The sequence below is a fragment of the Ahaetulla prasina genome, chromosome 3, assembly GCF_028640845.1.
Source record: "Ahaetulla prasina isolate Xishuangbanna chromosome 3, ASM2864084v1, whole genome shotgun sequence".
Lineage (NCBI taxonomy): Eukaryota > Metazoa > Chordata > Lepidosauria > Squamata > Colubridae > Ahaetulla > Ahaetulla prasina.
In genome coordinates, this window is record NC_080541.1 from 161,912,097 (window position 1) to 161,926,501 (window position 14,405).

Below are 14,405 nucleotides of genomic sequence, written 5' to 3' on the forward strand. Positions count from 1 at the left end.
CCAAAGACATTGCTGGGGATTCAAACGCTGATAAATCGACAAGCTCTGTGCTGATCATTCATTGCGTGTAGATCTGAATGAAAAGGCTGCCTAAAGAAATGGCAGCATAATCGAAGAATGGATGAATCAATCCTGTCAGAAAAGAGCTTTATCAGGCTTGGCTTTGCCTCTGAAAATGCACCAAAGTGCTTTCTGTTTCGGTAGCCTCCTTGTGGATGTGGGTTGTCTGCAAGCTACATGGTGTGACACTCACTGAATTCATTCAGCAGCATATGCAGCTCATGAAAAATTCATAAGGACTCCCCATAAGTCCTTTGCCAGATAATGTTCGGATTAAAATACCTAATCAACAGAAATAGAACATTGTGATGTTGTTTCTCCCTGATCCCTGAAAAATGACTGTTCCCCTTCCTATTATCAGACCTAATTGAAAATGGTTAGTTGATATTCAGCTTGTTTTGTTTGAAAGGGTTTTCATTCAGAATTATCTGTTCACAGCTCAGATTGCAACTGCTCCTCCTACAACATGCTGATTGGTTCAAATTATTTTGACAACTGGGTGCTCATCCTTCTCTATACATTAAAACAGCACAACATTTTATCAGTCTGACAGCTTCAGAACAGATTGTATAAAAGACACCAGTTTTATAATCTTTGAACAAATACAAAAGCTATCGTAAGAATGTGAAATAAGACTTGTTATGAATTTAGGGCATATTGAAATATGTCTGACACCAACAATAAAAAAAGATCAATAATGAACTATAGCTTTACTAATCCTATGTTTCCTGAAAACTTTAAGGGAAATGTCAGTGCTAGGGTGAAAACCAAGAGTAGTAGGGTAGACAGGCAGAAAGCACTTAAACACATTTAAGAATGATTGCTAACATCTTGCAAAGAAACAATTAACATAGAAACTTCTGAAGGCAAAAAACTTCAAAACTTTATAATCAGATATGCCAAGAGATGGTGAGTTAGTGCTTGACTCACTCTAATGATTCTTAAATCAAACCTTTTTAATTGAAATAGGAGTGCCGTTTTATCTAGTATACTACATTTTGGAACTTACCTCTTGGATACTCATCAGCAAATTTCAGCCCTATCACCTAGCTGTGACTAATCAAACAATACATTTTATATTTTTCTTGGTGGCAAAGGAGAGCTACATTGGCTCCTAGGGGCAATTTACAATGATGGTTATTCCCCTTCATCTTTAAAGTCTTATATACCCTGCTTCCCTGAAACTAAAAATTTCCCGATAATAACCCCAATCGGGCTTTTGAGCGCATATGCTAAAATAAGCCCCCCTGAAAATAAGCCCTCCCCGAAAATATTTAACTGCATGCGCAGCCAGTTCCCACCATTTCCTCTGGTTACAGTTAGGGAGATAGAGCTGGAAATCAGGTAAGATGGCAAGAGGAGCCCCGTCTTGCTCCATGTGCCCCAAAATAATAAGACCTCCCCAAAAATAAGGCCAAGCACTTATTTCAGGATTCAAAAAATATAAGACAGGGTCTTATTTTTGGGAAAACACGGTAGCATGGGAATAGGTTATTTTTGGAACTCAGGACATCTGTTCTTCCCATCAGATTGGCTACGATAGGCGTGCTCCAGATCTCATTCCTTAAATGTTCTGTCCCCCCACCTCAGTCCGGCAGGCATGTGAAATGACTCAATTAGCCAGCAATTTAGTCCATGGCAGCTATCAGCTCTGGCAGCAAACCAGCAAGCGTCTGTCAAGGTTTTCTTTTATCTTCCTTGATGCCAGTGTGTCAACCAGGAAGTCAGGAACAAACAGCAATCCAAGCCAAATGCTCAGTCAAATAGTTCAGCTCAAGTTTTCTCCAGTCAGTTTGATTTGTCCGTCACGAAGTAGTAGAGCAGCCCCTTCTGCTTTTATACCCTGTGGGGTGTGGCTCCCTGACTCAGCACTTTCTAGGCCTGCTCCACCCCTTCTTCTGTTGTTCCTGCCTCTTGTTGTGTCTCGTCCTATCTCACCTCAGCCGGGGTCTTCTTATCTGCTTCCGAACATGTTCTAGTATGCCTCCCGACCCCAGCCCTGGCTCCAGCCCTGGCTCCATGCCCAGACAGGCTGAAGAGGAAGAAATACCTCCAGCCCCAGCTCTGCCTCCATGCCCAGGCAAACGGAGCAACTAGACCCCTCCCCCTCCTCCACAGCATGTGAGCCTGAGGGAGGTCAATTACCAACAGCTGCCAACTGGAGTGACCCTCGCGTCAGAAGACTTGATAGGCGTAGGCAACAGAAGGAAGGGAGGGGCAGGCCTGGATAAGTGCTGAGTCATGGAGCCACACCCCATGGCCTATATAAAGGATCTGCTTTCTGGCATTCTCTGAGTCAGGCAAAGTCTAAATATATCTTGCTGAAGTCACTTTCTGGTCTCCTGCCTGCCCTGAGGACTTTGCTAGGACTTTGGCAGAGCTGCAGAGGCACACCTGATTCGGATTTCCCTGACCCGGCCGTCAGCGGAGGAGTGGGACACGACACCTCTCTTGTTTACGAAACCTGGGATCTAACCAGGATTGATTGTCCACAGCTGGGTCTGGAAGCATTGCCTGGGTGGGGGGGGAGATACAGGAGACAGAGGCCTCGTTACTTCCTCCACCTGGTCTGCTTCTGGCTCCTGGAGCTGAGCCAGAGAGGCCGGCCCTGCGGAGGGGAGCCCTGACAGTCCTTCCCCCTCACTCTCTGAGTCACTCTCTGGCAGGGGGCCAGGCCCAGGGGGCGGGCTGGAGCCACAACATAATGTTTCCATTTTGCGGGACCTAGACAGGGTCCTTTGTCAATTGCAGGATGTGAAGAAATGTAGTAGGCTGAATTCCCAGGAAAAGGGGGGGAGGTGCATTCCAGAGAAATAAGAGGCACCTCAGTCAAGATATTTTGTGTGAGAGAAAGAGGGTGAAGACAGTTCCCTCCCTAATATTTCTCAAGAATAGATCAATGCAAAGAGTAGAGTGCTTAGTCTGGCAAAATTCTGCCTATAGGCATTGAAACAATAATTAACTCATCTTAGAAATATCACCATGTTTCATTCTGGGTTTTGGGCCTGACAGGTGTTTTGGGCCCCTGTCCTATGGAACATCCTCCCTCTTGAAATCCAGCAGGTGCCTTTTCACTTTCTGGGAAACAGAAAGAACTGGCTATTCCCATGTTGGAATAATATGAAGTCAGAGTGGTATAAGGTTTGGTTGTGAGCTACCCAAAGTTTAGTTTTAAGATGGGTGGCCATGTAAATGTTTTAAATGAATAAACAAATGGTTCCTTTCTGGATTTAAATCTCAATAAAAACGGAGTCATCAGTCAAATATGGCTAGTGTTAGGTTTTGGCTAAGAATGGAAAAATTCTGATTATATTGGAAAGAAATACGAGTGGTAGGTCTTAAATAAAAGTCCTACTGTTCTAGTTCAAACACATAGGCTCTATAGTGTCCCATATGTAAATAACTTTTTAAAATAGTTTATTTTTATTTAAAAATTTTATTAAATGTGTTGATAATCTATTAAAATTATTTTATTTTTAAAATATGTTTGCTTTAATATATAAATATAATGTATTAATATATAATTATATTAAATTATATATTTAATATAATACAAAGAAAAAAATATACAAATGAAAAAGCAAACTGGAAAAAATGAAAAAAGTATGTGTCTATAAAAACTCTTAAATCTTGAATCACAAAATAATATTGATGAGTCTTGCCATAATATTAGTAGTTCATAATCAGAGAGCCAGTGGGATGTAATAATTATGGGGTTGGACCAGGGGTGAAATGTAAAATTTGTTACTACCAGTTCTGTGGGCGTGGCTTGGTGGGGGTGGGGAGTAATGTGACTGGGTGGGCGTGGCCACTTTTTTTTAATTTTTAAAAGCATTTTTCTACAACCTCTTCGGCTGTAGAAAAAATGCTTCTAAAGGGTTCTGACAATCCCGCGATCATCAGAGGCTTTTTTTTTACTTTTAAAAGCATTTTTCCTGCCAAAGAAAGAATGCTTTTAAAAGTAAAAAAAAACCCGCTGATCGCGCAGCTCAGCTGGGCATGGGTGGGTGGGGGGCAGGGATTTTTGCTACCAATTCTCCGAACCACCCACCACATCACTACCGGATCAGGTGATCCGGTCTGAACCAGGAGCATTTCAGCCCTGGTAAGATGTCTTACTGAAGATTTGTTTATCATTTCACCCCGGGTGGACCAATTCCTGGGCTTGAAGTAAGAACCCCAGATTCAAGTCTACCTCAGCCATGATGATTCATTAGATAATTGGGGGCTACTCTCTCTTTTTCTCTCAAATCAGGATATTACACAATGTTGTTGTTTGGAGAGAAAAAATGGGAAGAAGGAGCATTGTCCACATGTCATCTTGCATTCCTGAACTAAAGGGGGTGGTGGTAATACTCATTTAACAAAGAAATAAACATCAATCCAAGGTTTTAAATCTGAGATACCACTTTCCCTGTAAAAGCGTAAATGTTTTGCTATGTCCCACATAGCTGAAGAAGCTTCTTTGATGAAAGGCAAAATTTCTTCAAAGAAAAAGAAAAACAAGAAAGTCCAGTTGCCTCTTGAAAAAGCACTTTTGGGATATGTTCCACATGCTCTACATGCACTTGATTATGGGCTATCAAGTTGTTTTCAATTCTTAGCAACCACATAGATGGATTTTCTACATCATGATGTTCTTTTCAGGTCTTCTAACATTGCCATTGTAATTGAGTATTATATCTACCTTGTTGCTGGTCTTCGTCTTCTGCTCTTTCCTTTCCCTGCATTAGAGCCTTTTCCAAGACCTAGGTCTTTACATAATTTGAGCCTGCGCTACAATTACAGTCCTTCACATATTAATTGATTCCAAAATTGGGGTATATAATTTGAAAGCATATTCATGTCTGTAAATTGTCTTAATATATGTAACAACACATTGACAGACAAATGGATATTAAACAGAAATGGGATGATGGTTGGATATGTTCATATCTAATATATATTTCATATTTTCTCCATCATTTTGACTTCCAATATAACAAAGGTGACAACCAACTCTTTTCCAACATCCTCTGAAGTGTCCAATAAATGTAGGAAAAGAACGTTTTGTTGAATAGATTTCATTTTACTAAGAAAAGTACTGAATATATTTTAATGCCCTTAATGATGCATTTTTAATATGGTGTATCACCATTATTTATTCCAAAATTATTCCAAATAATTAATATTTACCCTAACAGTGCTTTTAATTGATATTTTTTAAAAAGGTTGTACATTTGAAATAGCCTAAAAGACATTTCAGTGCCGAGAATAATTTAGAAGGCTGAGATGTTGCTAATGCATCTGGACAAAATTGTGAAATCAGAATGTACTTAGTGGACTCTTGCCATTAAAGTGGATAAAGTGCTATGTGGGACAGTTTTAGACTATCCAGATTCCTCTTGCAACAACTCAGAAACTTGAACAGTAATTAGCTGATCTGTGTTAACACAATTAGCCCATAAATTCCTACATATTTCACTCTTCCAAAAAAAACCAAACCCTACATGTTTCACACTGGGTTTATCCCAAAGTATAAATTTAAAATGTGGACAAAGGTGAACATTTTTCTTTTGTCCCAAAATCATTTAAATGTGTCTCTACTGTAGGCTGATGTCATAGGTGTCAAACAGCAATTTTTAAAATTGTGTCTGTAAACTGTTTTGGGAGTTCATTGCTTGAATTCCATAGAGAAATAGAAATTAAAATATATTTATGCATATATATATGAGATGTATACATTTCACATATGTATGTCCAACAATAAAGCAAAACATTCAGAAAGTTAATAGCACAATCACATAGTGACTGATTTAACAGATGCAATTGGTTTATCTTCAGATTATATAAATCTGACATCTCAGATAAAATAAATCTAGGGTTTTAATCTTCCCATAATTTTTTAAAAAATAATTTGTCAATCTGCTAGAATTATTTCAAAGATATTAATATGGGAATTCATCTGGGTACATATAAGCATCTTGAACTAATATTCATTTCCATTTTTATCTTTTGCCATAAGCTAATTGGTGCTTCTAACTTCTTATTTATTCAATATCACTTTGAAATATTTATTACTATATTTTTCCTTTGGAATAAATATTCCAAGATACTTAAAAGATTTCAAATACCAAATATAGTTTCCATTTCTATACATACTTATAAATATATTAGAGTCTCTATCAACCATATGAGGCTTATTCTAATTAGCGGAGTTACCTAACATTTTACCAAACAGTGGTATTTTATCAATATATTTTGGCACAGAATATTCATAATTATTTATATGTCATTATACAGGTAGTCCTTGACTTACAACAGTTCAATTAGTGACCGTTCAAAGTCACAAGGGCACTGAAAAAAGTGACTTACAATCATTTTTCATAATTACAGTCTTTGTAGCATCCCCATGATCATGTGATCAAAATTCAGATGCTTGACAACTGGTTCATACTTATTGCTATGTCCTAAGGTCATGTGATCACTTTTTGTGACCTTCTAATAAGCAAAGTCAATGAGAAAGCCAGATTACTTAACAACCAGGTTACTAACTTATCAACTGCAGTGATTCACTTAACAACTGTAGCAAGAAAGGTCGTAACATGAGGCAAAACTCACTTAAGAAATGTCTCACTTAACAACAGAAATTTTGGACTCAATTGTGGTTGTAAGTCGAGGACTACCTGTATTTCAGCATACAAGGAAAAGTTAAATTCAGCACCATCTGAATTTTATGTCCACAATGCCTTTTGATTCTGATTGTTCCTGTATTAAACACAAGATGAAATAAACAAATCTTCAGTAAGACATCTTACCAGGGCTGAAATGCTCCCAGTTCAGACCAGATCACCTGATCCAGTAGTGATGGTGGTGGGTGGTTCGGAAAATTGGTTGCAAAAATCCCTGCCCCCCCCCCACGCCCAACTGAGCTGTGCAATCATCAGAGATTTTTTTTTACTTTTAAAAGCATTTTTTCTTCGGCAGGAAAAATGCTTTTAAAAATAAAAAAAAAAGCCTCTGATGATCATGTGGCTCAGCTGGGATCATCAGAACCCTTTAAAAGCATTTTTAAACAACCTCTTCAGAAAAAATGCTTTTAAAAGTAAAAAAAAATGTTGGCCACGCCCACCCAGTCACATTACCCCCCACACACATACCAGTGGTGGGATTCAGCCAGTTCACACCACTTCAGGAGAACCAGTTGTTGAGAGGCGTGGCCAGCGTCACGGGCGAGACGGTCGCAAACCCTGATGTCTCTGGGTTTTGCGCTGATATCCCCCCGCCCAGGGGGTCCATCTGAACTTCAGATCAGACCATAACTGCCTTGAAGGGGCAGCGAAGAGTGGGGGAGCCGCCGGAGCGAACGGGGAGTTGGCAAACTCCCCATAGCTCTGGATCTTTTCCCCCAACCCAGCAGGGATGAATGCAGCGCTATAGTCCATCATGGCAGCTGCACCAAAGCCACAGCGGCTACAAGAGCGGTCTTGCTCGGCCTGTCTGGGCATGGTGCCAGGGCTGGGGCTTGGAGGCATGCCAGGACATTCCTCAGCGTTTGGCAGGAGATAAGAGGGACCCGGCTGCGGGGAAAGCGAGCAAGACACAACAAGCGGGCAGGAGGAAGAACCATCAAGAAACAAATTGTTGAAGTCGGGTGAGTGATGATCTCACGAAGGAACAATAAGAATTCAAAAGAGGCACAAGCCTTGGAGAGAACTTGTAGATTGGCAGCTAATTGAATAACAAGTGAAAGTGAAAGTCAATTTGGAGAATACACATTCGGGAAGTGAAAGAGAGAAGATAGGGCTTGGAATGGAAGCAGAGCCCATTTAAATAAAGAAAAGTAAAATAAACTTTTTCCAACAAAATAATTTGAATGGGTTGAATTTGATTTACTTCTATAATCAGATTGTGTGCAAATAAATAATTGAATTTAAAGAAGAAGAAGAAGGAAAATACATTGTATTAGATTATAACTTAGGTGAAACTTGGTATGTTTAAAGATGTACCTGACCAATAATTTGTTCACAATGATTTTTTTTTATTATGCTTGTAAAAAAATAAAAAAATTGGCAAAAAAAAAAAAAGGAGAAACAGTTGTTAACTTTCAGAGCAGTTTGGCAAACTTGTTGTTGGAAGAAATCATAAGGGCAGAGAACCAGTTGTTAAATTACTTGAATCCCATCACTGCCCCCCACACCAAGCTATGCCCACAGAACTGGTAGTAACAAATTTTACATTTCACCCCTGCATCTTACTGTGTCTTAATGTGGAAATAATTCCATTTGTACAAAGATTGACAAGAGAATATGAATAGCACATTTTAATCCAATTAATAAATCCATATTCAGCCAAAACTTTCTCCATGAATTTGAACTGTACTACATGAAAGGCTCTTTCCACAAAATCACTTCTGTTGATTCCTGTTTTTCTCATTTAACATCCTTAGTTCTGAACTGGGCGGCAGTACCCCAGACAAACCTGGTCTGCAAATTGGGGTTCTCCTGGACTCACAGCATCTACTTGAAGAGCAGGTAACAATTTTGGCTAAGAGATCCTGGAGAACCGGTACCAAAAATCCCTGCCCATACCCAATCCCAGCTGAGCCGCACAATCATCAGAGGTGGGTTTTTTTTTAAACTTTTAAAAGCATTTTTTCTTCGGCCGAAAAAATGCTTTTAAAAGTTAAAAAAAAAGCCTCTGATGATCAGGCAACTCAGCTGGGATCATCAGAGAAGCCTTTTAAAAGCATTTTTTCTACAACCTCTTTGGCTGAAGAGGTTGTAAAAAAATACTTTTAAAAGTAAAAAAAAAGTTGGCTATTCCCATTCAGTCACATTACCACCAAGTCACATTACCACCAAGCCACGACCACAGAACCAGTAGTAATAAATTTTACATTTCACCACTGGTTATGCACTAGTTGCAATCTCTTCTGGATCAGGAATTCCTGTGCGCCATCAGTCTGGACTATTACAATGGGGCTACCTTGAAGAGCATTCAGAAGCTACAACAGGTGCAGCATGCAATGGCTGGGCAAGTTTTGGAACATCTTGCCCACTGAGGTGAGATTGGCTTTCATTCTCCTGACCTTCTGTAAGCGCCTGAAGATCTGGCTTTGTTAGTTGGCTTGGGGTCCCAATTGGGATATATCACATAGGAGTAGTGGGTGGATCAATAGATCTCATCTCTCTCCCCCCCATACTTTCTGCTCCCTCTGTCCCCATCTTTTAGTCATAATCTGCATTTTCATTGTGATTAGTTAAATGTATGTTAATGATTTTATTGCCTTTAATGTTGTAAGACACCCAGAGTCACCTCATGATGAGATGGGCAGCAAACAAGTTTAATAAAGAAATGATAAAATAAAAAAATAAAATGCCAATGACTAACCTAACATCATCCAGGACTTTTTCTTCTTTATAAAACTAGATTGCATAGGATGGAGTCACAAAGGTAATATTTTCTCTAGCTTATGTGCTAGGGGCACTGTCAAAATCTTGGCATCAACACTGAGAAAGAAATTAGGTGACAAACTTGCACGATCAGCAGAAACCGTGCCAGCCTTCAAAATATGTAAGATATATGCTGATTTTTATTCCTACAGTATTGGAGACTTTAAATTATGCGTTTCTGAATAAATCCAGCAACACTAAAAAAAAAACATTTGAAAAACTGCACTTTTGGGGAAAACAATCAATTGTTTTTAAAATAAAAATATGTCCAGTTTCTGTGATTTAACCTTCAGACTTTACCTGGATGATTGAGAATCTTCATCAACATTTTTTTGAATAAAGTTTTTCCAGTTATCTATCAGATTTCCAATACTGTAGAAATAAAAACACAATATTTATTTATTTATTCATTCATTTGCTTCCTTATGTATTTACTTACAGGGGCCTGCATAAATAAATTGATAACATACTGCAAGGAAGTAAATTAAACATGCTTAGTTTAAAAACAGTGGCATAGTTTTTCCAGAAGAACCCAACATACTGTGGATACCCTCAGTAGATAGCATAAAGTACACCATGTTCTTTGGTTATCTTCTACATTTTGATAGCTTGGAAGGAACAAATTAAACCAATGGACAGAAAGGCATAGAAATGTGTTGTGTGCATCCTATTTTTTTTCTTTTTACGACTCTTTAATTTCTTGTTTGGAATGGGGTGGAATCGGGGCAACTGATTGGAGCTGAGGATTTACTGGCTAGATGCCCTTCCTGACGCCTACATGGAGTTTGCAGCAAATATTTTCCCTTTGAGCCCTGATAGAGAAACATCTACCACTGCCTAGAATTGAACTCTGAACCTTTCGAGTGGGAGATGAGAGGCTTCATCTCTAAGGCACCATTCCACTCTCTTATATGTATCCTAATATGTTTTGCATAATAGAAGGATAACTATATATCTCTTTTTGTATGAATTTTAAAAGGAAAATTAATCAGCCATATACTATTGTGGTTTTCAAGCATACATATGCATTATCAGGGAACAATTTAGCTTATTTTGAGAGACATCTTCAAGTTTTCTAAATGTATTTTGAATGCACCCATATCTCTGGAAACAAGGATGATGTCTTCAGAGGTGCAAGCTTGAAGGCACACACTGGCTAGGGACTTTTTCCCTTCTGGCAGAGACAAGCCTGTCTTAATCAGATTCAGATTCCTTTTCCCTTCTGACCTTTTGTTGGCATTGGTATTTCAAAATTATATCTCAGCCTTGGGGGGGCGGGGTGGAGACACAGAAAGATTTTTTCGAAAGTGTGATATTTCAAGTCAATTTTGTAGTGTTGCTCAGATTTTATAGAAGAAAGCCAAAAATCAAACGCTGAATATTTGATATTGAAAGAATCCGGTATCTAACCCATAGATACTGCAAGCTAGATGGTGAATGGAATACTCATTTTTTTTGCAAGGAGTTTGTGAAATCCAACTTCCATACTGTATCAAAGAACTTTCTCCTTGACTCAATTTATTCTCCCGTATTGCCTGTTTAATATACTATCCTGAGTCACCCAGAATCCTTGAGAGTTGGGTAGCATGCAAGTTTAATAATTTATGGCTGGCCACATAGCAGGCCAGATATTTAGACTGTATTTGACCTTCTTTTTCTAGCTTTGAAAAGGACCTAGGATAGGCAGATAATAATGTTTAATATCAAAGGTATTGTCACAGGATGTAAACTGTGACAATACCTTTGCAGGTGATGTTCAGGTGATGTTCCAGAAATTTTGGAATTGCATCCAAAGAACCTTTGCTATTGGTGCTATCTTTGCTTTCTTTCAGATATTCTAATTCAATTTGCAGGCTTTATATTTTCTTAAGTTCCCCTGTTCTTTCTTTTCTATTATCTCCAGCCATAGCAATGTCCACTATCCAGACTTTTTTTATTTTTCTTACCCCAAAATTATTAAGTTGGGGGGGAGGAGTGAAAAAAGCCCTCCTGTACTTTAGTTTCACTTACAATATAAATATTTCTAACAACTCTATGCTGCCAATGTACTTAGATCATTCTTTTGCAAGTAAAACCGCTACTTTTTTTAAAAAAATCATAACATCCCTCATTAATTAAATGTTGACTCAGTTTCATTGGTTTCCAAAACCAATTAAAGTCCAATAAAGTCAAAGTACACAATGATACATAAAGCCTTGCACATTTTAGATCTAAGTTATGTACAGGTCTTTCTACTCCTGAACAGCCTCCTTGGATTCTTAGGTCATTAATGTTTTTATGGATATATTGACATCACCAATCACTGCATATTTCTCTGCAGCAGCTTGGATTTTATGGTATAAATTGCTACTGGATTTGAAGCAGCAGCCATCCTTAATACAATTTACAGGAGAGTTCAAAACATATTTATTTTCATTGGCCTTTTAATACTAATGCTTACCTTTTACAGTTTGTATCAGTTACATTTTATTGTTTTATTGTTCTTTGTAAACCGCCCAAAGCTATTAAGGAAAATGACAGGCATATAATTTTTTTTAAATAATCAAAATATCATTGCCTTTATTAGCCTAAAAGTGGCATTTGATTCAATTCTCAAAGATAGGTTTTGAGTAGAAGTGAAGTGTTCTGTATCAGTCAAAGTGCAATAATTTGGATTACGAAACTGCATAATAATATTTCAGTGCAAGTCCTGTCTGCCTTAGGTTGTCTCTCTGCAACAATTCATAACATTCCTTATTTTCAACATTTACATTAACTCTTTAACTCAAGCTATTAAAAATAATGAAAAATAATGAATTTCATCCCCCTAAATCAGCAAGGATTCCTGTTTCAATTCTTCTTTATGTCATGTATCCAATCTTTCCACTAAGCCAATAGGCTAGTGGAGCCTCCAAATCTTTGCCTTGGTCTATGAAGTGGTAAAACTCTGCATCAATCCTTTCAAGACAAAAGTAGCAATGTTTACTAAAAGCAGTGGTGGAATTCAAATAATTTAACAACCGGTTCTCTGCCCTAATGGTTTCTTCCAATAACCAGTTCACCAAACTGCTCAGAAAGTTAACAACTGGTTCTCCCAAAGTGGTACGAACTGGCTGAATCCCACCACTGACTAAAAGTCTTAGTAGCTGTAATTATCATGTGGAAATAAATTAGATCAAAATAAAATAAATCAAGGCTTTAAAATATCTCAGAATTATTTTTCATTTTTATGCTCCTTGGAAAAAACAAATAAAAAATGTCATCCTAGGACTGCCAACAAAATTCTGCATTTTGCTGGCAGCAATCATAAACTCATAGCTATACACATTTTAAAAGCTAAGATGATCAGCCTTCTGCTGTGGGTTCATGAAACTGCATTTACCAAGATTCAAGACTCCTTAAAATGGTCAAATTAAAATGTTTTAAAGCTTTACTGAGTTCTTCAGAGTGTGCCCAAAATTTTATTATGCTTACAATCTGGACTAGTTCCTTTAAAGGCTCAGATGAAGTTTTTCCACTTCAAATTCTGATCAAAACTCACCTTCAGCAAGAGGTATTTGGCTTTCTTCACCTTCTTGCATAGTTTGCAGTCACTATGGAGAAAAAGGACTGAACAAAACCCCAGATTCTGAGATCATCCAGACCATATTTATTCCCATTTGGGCATATGAGAAAAATTTTCTAACAGAAGCAATGTGTCTTTGGCACTGATCTCCTGTCGTGTCCCACTCCTCCGCTGACGGCCGGGTCAGGGAAATCCGAATCAGGCTTGCCTCTGCAGCTCTGCCCAAAGTCCTAGCAAAGTCCTCAGAGCAGGCAGGAGACCAGAAAGTGACTTCAGCAAGATAAGTTCGACTTTGCCTGACTCAGAGACTGCCAGAAAGCAGATCCTTTATATAGGCCATGGGGTGTGGCTCCATGACTCAGCACTCATTAAGGCCTGCCCCTCCCTTCCTTCTGTTGCCTCCGCCTATCCAGTCTTCTGATGCGAGGGTCACTCCAATCAGCAGCTGTTGGAAATAAACTTTCCTCAGGCTCACATGCTGTGGAGGAGGGGGAGGGGTCTAGCTGCTCCGTTTGCCTGGGCATGGAGCCAGGGCTGGGGCCAGGGGATGCTCCCTCCTCTGCAGCCTGCTTGGGCATGGAGCCAGGGCTGGGACCGGGAGGTGCCCCCTCCTCTTCAGCTTGTCTGGGCATGGAGCCAGGACTGGGGCCGGGAGGCATACATTCCTCCGTGTTCGGGAGCAGATAAGAAGGCCCCGGCTGCTGTGAGAGCGGACAAGACACAACATCTCCAGAATGAAAGTGGTAAAATCTCTCCTTATTGTGTAACTATGAAATTTGAAGATTTCATTCCAGCTAACTATTATCAAACACCCACACATGCCCCATTTCTCCCTGCTTCAGTGTATTCCCATCTGACCTTGTGAAAGGAGATATAACAACATCCCTATACAACATTGATTAAAACCCTAGCCAATGGGGAAACTGAATCTGTCATGCATGTCTTGTTGTGCTGCTCAGACTATAATGCTAAGAGTGTAGAATTAATAAACACTTTGCCACAGAATTGCCTTGGTTAGTTTTGATGGAATGGGAGCAACCAAGATGATTAAAGGCCTGGAGACAAAAACATATGAAAAACGATTGCAGGCATTGGGTATGGCTAGTTCATGGATACTGCCTTGTTGTGGCAAAGGGGCTTGCATAGCTCAATGAAGCGATGAGGTATGCCGTGCAGGGCCATCCAGGTCATAGCAGAGAACTCTGACAAAACGTGATCCACTGGAGAAGGAAATGGCAACCCACTCCAGTATTTTTGCCACGAAAATCCCATGGACAGTACCAAAAAGCAAAAAAATATGACACTGGAAGATAACCCCCTCAGGTCGGAAGGTGTCCAATATGCTACTAGGGAAGAGCAGAGGGCTA

At 39.1% G+C, this 14,405-nt stretch overlaps 1 protein-coding gene across 1 annotated transcript in view; it reads right to left on the reverse strand.

The window, feature by feature from the left end:
• The window catches only part of PDE4B (phosphodiesterase 4B), a 304,494-nt gene that overhangs the window by 199,919 nt on the left and 90,170 nt on the right, over positions 1-14,405 (reverse strand). The gene's annotated exons all lie outside the window — the stretch shown is intronic.